Raw genomic sequence first — 8,335 nt, 5'->3', positions numbered from 1 at the left:
CCCTTTGGACGCCTCCGCAAGCCTATTGGGCGTCTGACGTGTCCATCAATGTCATAAAGGAGACGGAAACGAGTCGGGTCTTTTTCTCTCTCTCGCTTTCCTTCCCCCGAAACATATTATGAGCATTAAGGTTGGTTGCGCCGACAAAATGGAAGGGAGGGAGAAAAAATAGGAGTGGAGGGGCTAGTCTGCGCAAGCGCGGGGTGGATGTGAGGGAGTTCGGAGTTCTCTAACTCCCTCGCTCGCCCTCTGGTCTATGCTTGCGCGCAGGCGCAGCTGCTTTCTGTCTCTCTACTTAGCGTGTTGTTCTGAGTTGTGACCCTCCCCTAAGAGGCCGGTTGGGGGAGGGGAGCAGAAATGTCCAGAGAGTTCTCTTGTCATTGCAGAATAATTAATATTTTTAAGATTTCTGCAGATTTATCAAAGATTGATTTGCAAGTCTTCCTTCGTCCTTGACTCCACCAGGCCCACTTAATAAATGTTGATGAACCTATGGCCGCGGAGGTGTCATTTATTTTATTAGGCGTATGTATAAATTGGAACTCATTTAAAAAAAAGCATAAAAACTTTTATAACATTTGCGGGTTAAAATTGTGCAGATCGTCTGTGCACATCCTAACTGCCTTATGAACATAAATGTGCAATAAGAAATGGCATCTTTATACCTCCACCCATTGGATGGCAGTTGGGGCATTCCAAATTTAAGTAGCTATTATGAAGCAAGCCAATTTAGCCATATGGTAGAAATCGTGCAATTCAATAAGAGAACCTACTGGCTAATACTGGAGGATATGGAAATTGATGGTGTTCCTATGGGATACTAGCATTAATGAAAAATCAGCTGTGATTGTTGGGTTGGCTTACTCTTTCCAATACATTTGTGTCATTTGGGCCTTTTCAACTCTGGCTCCGGCCTGGTAGAACGCTCTGCCTCATGAGACCAGGGCCCTGCAGGATCTGATTTCTTTCCGCAGGGCCTGTAAGACAGAGTTGTTCCGCCTGGCCTTTGGCTTGGAGCCAATTTGATTCCCTCCCTCTCTTTCTATTTTCTTTTCCTTCTCCTCCTGTGATGAGGCTACATTTTAATATTTTAATGTTCATTATTTTAATGTATTTTAATTTTGTTTTTAAGTTGTAATCATTCAACTTGTTTTCATTATTGCTTGTAAGCTGCACTGAGCCCGGCCTTGGCTGGGGAGGGTGGGGTATAAATAAAAATTATTATTATTATTTAGAATATAGAAATAAATGGGCAAAAGTTTATTTCAAAATAAAAGCAGATTATATAATGTGAAACCATGGAAAGAACACCATTTATATTATTTGAAAGATTACAAAAGGTCAACCTGTTACAGTTGCAGAGATTTAAGTACACTTAGAAAACAACTGAATTTTATGGCTGCTAAGATATCAATTGGGATCATTTCTTACAAATGTACAAATTAAAAATAAAGCAACAAGGAAAGTAAGAGAATGTGAAAAGAAAGTAGTAAGATACAGCTCAATGGATAAGAGATTAGTTAACCTTTTATACAAAACTCATATTGAGAATCAATTTTGCTCTCCCCCCAAATAAAAAAAGCTGGTGGGAATTAAATTGGGATATAATACAGTGCTTTTTTCTGGTGGTACCCAAGCGTACGCAGGATCAGCACCTTTTTTCTAGAATAAAAGCACTGGTTAAAAGTGTGGCACTTGTTGTAACAACTTCATGGTGAGTCCTGGCACATTTTTTCTAGTAGAAAAGCACGGGATATAAACATTGAAGAGAACAATGAAACATGTTATGGGCAAAAGCAGCATGTAAATTTCGGTCAGCAACTACTAGGGAACATTCACTAAAATTGTTTATGGATGACACAGTATTTAACACTGAGATGCCTATCTTATATACAGCCCAATAGCTCTTTCTTCTGTTGGAGAGGATGCCAAATTTAGGTACATAGCAACATATGTGGTGGGACTGTCCATAAATAGGATAATTTTGGAGGGACGTTTGTAAAGATATATCTCAGGTTACAACTCAGACAAACGCAATAACCCCAGCATTATTAGCCTTACTTAATTTATGTACTGTACTTCAGATATGGACCAGTTAAGGAGTAAGGAATTAATAACGCATTTATTAACAGCAGCTAAAACAGTACCGGTAATAGCTAGAGCTTGGAAAACCTTGCAATTAATGAATATTGATCAGTGGTATAATATAGTCTGGCAAACAGCCACAATCGAAAAGCTGTCACAAAAATTGAAGGTGGCAAGGGGAAAGAAAAAAAACAAGATAATTTTTTGCACTTTATGGTGTGATTTTATTAAATATTCAAATGAAACAACACACGGATGAGAAATACCTACAAAATATATTGCAATATGGCCTAGATAAGCAGGCACTACTCTTTAGCTCACTCCTATTACTCTGTGATTTCCAAGTTGATTTATTGACAGATTCATTTTACTGGCTTACTGTAATCACCACATTATTCTGCATTGTAAATATGTTTAGTATTTTACCCTCCTATTGACCCATTTTTTGTTAGTCATGCCATGTCTGATTATTTATGTGTGTAGAATTGGTAACAATATTTATTTATTTTTAAAGACATCTAATATGAAAATGTGCTTTCCTCATGCATTATTTTAAAAATGGAGGCAGATTCCCAATGGACCACCATAGGCAACTTATACAACCCCAAAGGCATATGGGAATTTTTCAGTCTTTTTTAGTATCCTGAGACATCCTTTTCCTGAGACATCATTTCCCCTAGGGTGCAAAAAGAAATAAACTTCACAGGTGGTACAGTGTGAGAGTTAGAACAGTTTTAAGTAAGAAATGGCAATTGTGACACTAAATTTATTGCAGCGTGTGCACACCTAACACCAGCCTTTCCCATCCTGAGATTGCGGGCTGATGGGAGCTGCAGCCATCGTGCAAAATTTGGTTACGATCTCTTAAGAAACGTCCAAATGCATAGCAAACAGACTGACAACGTTCTGAAATATTATTTATTAACACCATTTCTATAATGCTAATAATAATAAAAAAAATCTCTAAGCACTGCACAGAAAACTAAAGTAGCACCAGACAACTGACAAGATTACAAAATTACATAAATGCAAAAATACAGAGTTGACATATAAACATGTGGCATTGATACAGAATTACTAATAAATATCAACCAATACCAATTATTTTGCCTTTGGACACACCCTCCCTCGCCGCCTCCTGGCTCTCACCCAGTACTCCACCCACCCAGGCTCTCACTCAGAGTCTTAAGCAATCTCTCAGCTCACCCACAAAAGTCTCACAGCAAGAAGGGTTGTTGCTGACATCATTCTAGTATCTCCCCTTAGGGCACTGAGTGGCCACCATTTTCCAGAACACTCCAGGGCTTTACAGTGACATAAAAATGGTAGCTTGCAGCTGCCCTTCAAAACAATACCCTTTTCTTCATTGTATTGGGGGGTTGCAGTAGACTTGGCGTTTCCCACAGCTACATTGTGGTGTGGTGGTTAAGAGCGGTAGACTCGTAATCTGGTGAACCGGGTTTGCATCTCCGCTCCTCCACATGCAGTCACCTTGGGCCAGTCACACTTCTTTGAAATCTCTCAGCCCCACTCACATCACAGAGTGTTTGTTATGGGGGAGGAAGGGAAAGGAGAATGTTAGCCACTTTGAGACTCCTTCAGGTAGTGATAAAGTGGGATATCAAATCCAAACTCCTCCTCCTCCTCCTCTTCTTCTTCTTCTTCTTCTTCTTCTTCTTCTTCTTCTTCTTCAAGTGTTTTATCCGACCCTTCAACTGAAGCGTCTGCCAGTGCTAAGGCTGTCTGTGACCTCAGACTTATGATTTAAAAGATATGGCACAAAAGGAAAATGGATGAGGAGGGAGGGAAAAGCAAACTCAAGTGCTATATCTTAGCTACAAGACCAGCTGTAACAAGCCAATTTGGGAAGAGGCTAGAGGGAGCCAAGACTTCCTGGTCTTTCAGCAGAGCAGAAGGAGCAGCTCTCCATTTCCATCTCTTCCTTCTCTGGCAGCCTGATGGAAAACCTGCTGTAGTTGACAGTTGAGGGAAGATACAGTTGAAAAAAGTGCATGGCTTCTCCCAAACAAACATGGGAACTGTGGTTTGTTAAGGGTGCTGAAAATTGTAGGTCTGTCTTTGGAGGAAACCATGACCGTTGTATATTATCTTAATTCTACTAGTGTTTGATTACATTTTAATCATTGTCTTTTTATGTCTTTAGTTTGTTCTGGGGGAAAAGGTGAGATATAGTAATAATAATAATAATAATAATAATAATAATAATAATAGTAATGATGATGCACACCTTCCGGAGAGTACCATCACTTAATTGTAGCTATGGCAACCTAGCTCATTCTTTGAGATGTTGATGAGAGCACTTCTATGGCCAGCTAAGGCCGTTGTCTCACAAAGAAACTTGTCTGAGCAGTTCAGCAGCCTCTACTACTAGATCCAGGACCAAGGATACCATCCAAACTGACCTTCCAGACCAATAATTATTATTATTATTATTATTATTATTATTATTTATTTATATCCCTCCCTCCCCAGCCGAAGCTGGGCTCAGAGTGGCCAACAACAATAAAAGGAACACAGTTCACATAAAATCACAATCAATTGAAATGCATTCTAAAATCAATTCAAAATCAAATTAATGGCAACCATTGGGCTAGAGTTCTGTGAGGATTAACAGTATCTTTTTCCAGCAAGTCGTCACCATGTTTGTTTATTACAAACCAAGAGCACCCGCCACAACACAGTTCTCGTTTCCTCTTCCTCTGCAAGCATAGAGATACCATGGTGTCAGGGAACTGCCATCGGAGCTAGAGGCGGAGGGAAGGCTCCAGAGGGATGCAGGAGAGGGTCCCAGTAGGGAGAGAGGCAGCCCATCTGCTGGGGAAGGAAATCAGCGTAACACCAGTGGAGAAGGGGGGCAGATGGGGGGATCGGAGAGGAGGCTCCAAGACTCCTCGCCAGAGACCAGCGGAGAGAGTACGGGTACTCCGCTGCCCACACCCTCCCTGCGCAGAAGACTTCTGCGCAGGGAGAGTAGGAGGAGACTTGGCGTCAAACAACTTTTATGCTGGAAAAGGTTCAAGAAACGCCCACTGACGGATTCTGCCAGCGACTGAGACAGTCACGATGCTGGAGGCTGTTCAGTCAGAAAGGGTTTAACCAGGTAACCTCGCCAGCAGTGGCGGCAACTTACGCACGAACAACCCCTAAATCCATTACACATGGTCTCCCACGGCAGGTGAACTTCCAAGCAAATTCTCCCTGGCACTCCACAAGGATCTGGCAAAGGGTTACCTCTGGGCATAATAATTTCCCTTTCCGTCAACAAGAGTGTTCAAGGCACAGCACATGCACCACCTCATTGTAACCCATTACAACAACCCTGTAATGTAGATCTGCATTAATATCCCCATATTGCATTTTTGAGGGAGAAGTGGGGGGAACTGAGAAACAAGTGATCAAGCAAACAATGTAACCCATTGCAAGTTCTAACTCAGCACTTCCTGGGTCACACTGTGATCTCTTAGACACTATGGCACCCCAGCTCCCATAGACAGCACTAATTTTTGGAGTGGGCGTGGTTACATAGGAAACTGCCTTATCCAGAATCAGACCATTGTTCCATCAAACTCAGTACTGTCTACACCGACTGGCAGCTGCTCTTGAGGGTTGCAGCTGAGGAATAATCCTATACTTGGAGAGGGCAGGGATTGAAGCTGGGACCTTTGCATGTAAATCAGACACGCTACTAACAGAGCTGCGGCCCTCACTTGGCTTGGGGAAGGTCCTTCGGCGGCTCCCCTTTAATCCAGAAGATGCAGGGCTTGGAACTGAGAATTCTGCCGCCCTGCCTTTGACCTCACTGGGTGCCTCTGGCAAAGTAAGAACAGAAGTGTTAAGGCAGGAGATTTGGCAGGGGTCAGCAAACCTTTTCAGCAGGGGGCCGGTCCACTGTCCCTCAGACCTTGTGGGGGGCCGGACTATATTTTTTTGGGGTGGAATGAACGAATTCCTATACCCCACAAACAACCCAGAGATGCATTTTAAATAAAAGCACACATTCTACTCAAGTAAAAACACCAGGCAGGCCCCACAAATAACCCAGAGATGCATTTTAAATAAAAGGACACATTCTACTCATGTAAAAACATGCTGATTCCCGGACCGTCCACGGGCCGGATTGAGAAGGCGATTGGGCCTGATCCAGCCCCCGGGCCTTAGTTTGCCTACCCATGCTTTAGGGTGTGTTACCACCCAGCCATCCCTTGGCAGACTTACCAAGATGTAAAGTGCCAAGTGCAAGCAAGTCCTTAAAATGGAAATAGGGAAAAGGAAGAGGGAGGTTCTGCCATATATCCACCAGAGGGCATCCTTATATCCCCAAGTAAAAACTACAGTGGCAAATCACAAATTGTTAAATATTGTTATAGGCGCTGGCAGGCTGGGGAGGGTGGGTGTGTACAAGAAGTATTTCATGTGTCACTCACCTTGAACACATGTGCATGCATTTGGGGGCCATAAAGTGGGAGTGCTGAGCTGCTCCTGACATCTAATGCAACTTGTGCATACAGGTAAGGTATTCAGTATATCATACCCTCCACCATTTCTCAGATGAAAATAGGGGTGTCTTATTCCATAATAACAATATTAATATCAACAATTTTACTATTTATACCCTGCCCATCTGACTGGGTTGCCCCAGCAACTCAGGGTGGCTTTCACCATATATAAAAACATAATAAAACATTCAATGTTAAAAAAACCCGTTCCCTGTAAAGGGCTGCCTTCAAATGTCTTCTAAATGTTGTATAGTTACTTATCTCCTTGGTTCAGGGGTCACATAACTCCATACCTTCCAACATTTTTCTGATGAAAATAGGGACATCTTAAGGAAAAGCGGTACATTCCGGGATCAAATTAGAAACCAGGACGGCTTCTGTAAATCTGGGACTGTCCCTGGAAAATAGGGACACTTGAAGGGTCTGGTATATTCCCGGGGGAAAGGAATGTTTTTAGGCAGAGGGAAACATTCCCTGACAGGGAACTTTTGGGGACTGTGTGGCAGTGGTGGGTGTGGCCAGTGGTAAAGGTGGGTGGAGCAACAGAGGTCACTTTTACTTTTTTAAAAAACAATGGGCTACATTTCAGTTGCTTAAAAGCCAGAGATTTCTACATCCACCCAATCCTCACACCCATCCAGGGAAGCAAGAGGCATTATTACAGTTCAATGACAAATTCCAGTCAGGCAAAAGCACTTGCCGAGGATGAGGAGCAGGGCTTGTGAGGGGCGTGGCCTAAAAGTGTATCGGGGGCCAGGTAGAGTCCGCAAGGGCCACATTCAGCCCACAAGAGCAAACAACTGTACACTCTTTATTAGAAGCGAGGGATTTCCAAATACAGAGAAAATTTTGCATATTTTTATTTCATAAAGTTTATGTACGGCTTAATTGGTTTTTTATATTAAAAAAACCCTCCAAGTGGTTAAAAAAAACCCCAATGAGATCACCAGTTAAAAAATGGTTTAAAAAGTGAAAGATTTATACGCTCTGAAGAGAAACCAGGAGGCAGAGTTGTGGGAAGTCCTAAAGAAATAAGATATAAATTCGGGAGTTTTTATACAGAATTATATCAAGGGAAATTTAGATGAAATGCAAAAATATGTAGAGGACAGTGGAGTATCTGATAAATGACAATTTTGAATGCACCAGTGACAACGATGGAATTACAGCAAGCAATTTCACAGGCAAAACTTTTGAAAGTACCAGGACCTGATGGCCTTTCAGCAATATGTTATAAGAAGTTGCAGGATTATCTAATACAACCATTAAAGTGTTGGGATACTGCCAGGGAGATAGCGTCCATCTGAGCCCCAAGCCGGCTGCCGGACGTCCATCGATCTCTGTAGCCACGCAGATCCAGCAATTAGCGACACGAAGCCTTGGAAATTGACTGCCACATTCCAGACTCGTGCACATCCTTTATCAGCAGAAACACAGCCAAAAAGCTTGCACCGCAGAAGAGCAGAAGAGCATATTTACAGACTTTATTTAGCGTTGAACAGAACAAAGAAAAACATGACCGTTCTGCGTCAGCATCTCTGCCCGACTGAAATCGAAAGGAAACAGCAAGCATAAACATCCTGTGAACAGGACATGCGCAGACTCTGTTACTCACAAAGCCTGCTCCCTTTTAAGGTGGAACGGAAATATCCCAACATCCTCCCCCTTTCCGTGTAACCTGTAGTACCTGTGGTTCAACCCAATTGCAACCTTTGTACATAAACCTTAAGTTG

The sequence above is a fragment of the Podarcis pityusensis genome, assembly GCF_964106645.2.
Source record: "Podarcis pityusensis genome assembly, chromosome: 14".
Taxonomy (NCBI): domain Eukaryota; kingdom Metazoa; phylum Chordata; class Lepidosauria; order Squamata; family Lacertidae; genus Podarcis; species Podarcis pityusensis.
The sequence above is the reverse complement of the archived record's forward strand: the minus strand, read 5'-3'. Positions refer to the sequence as shown.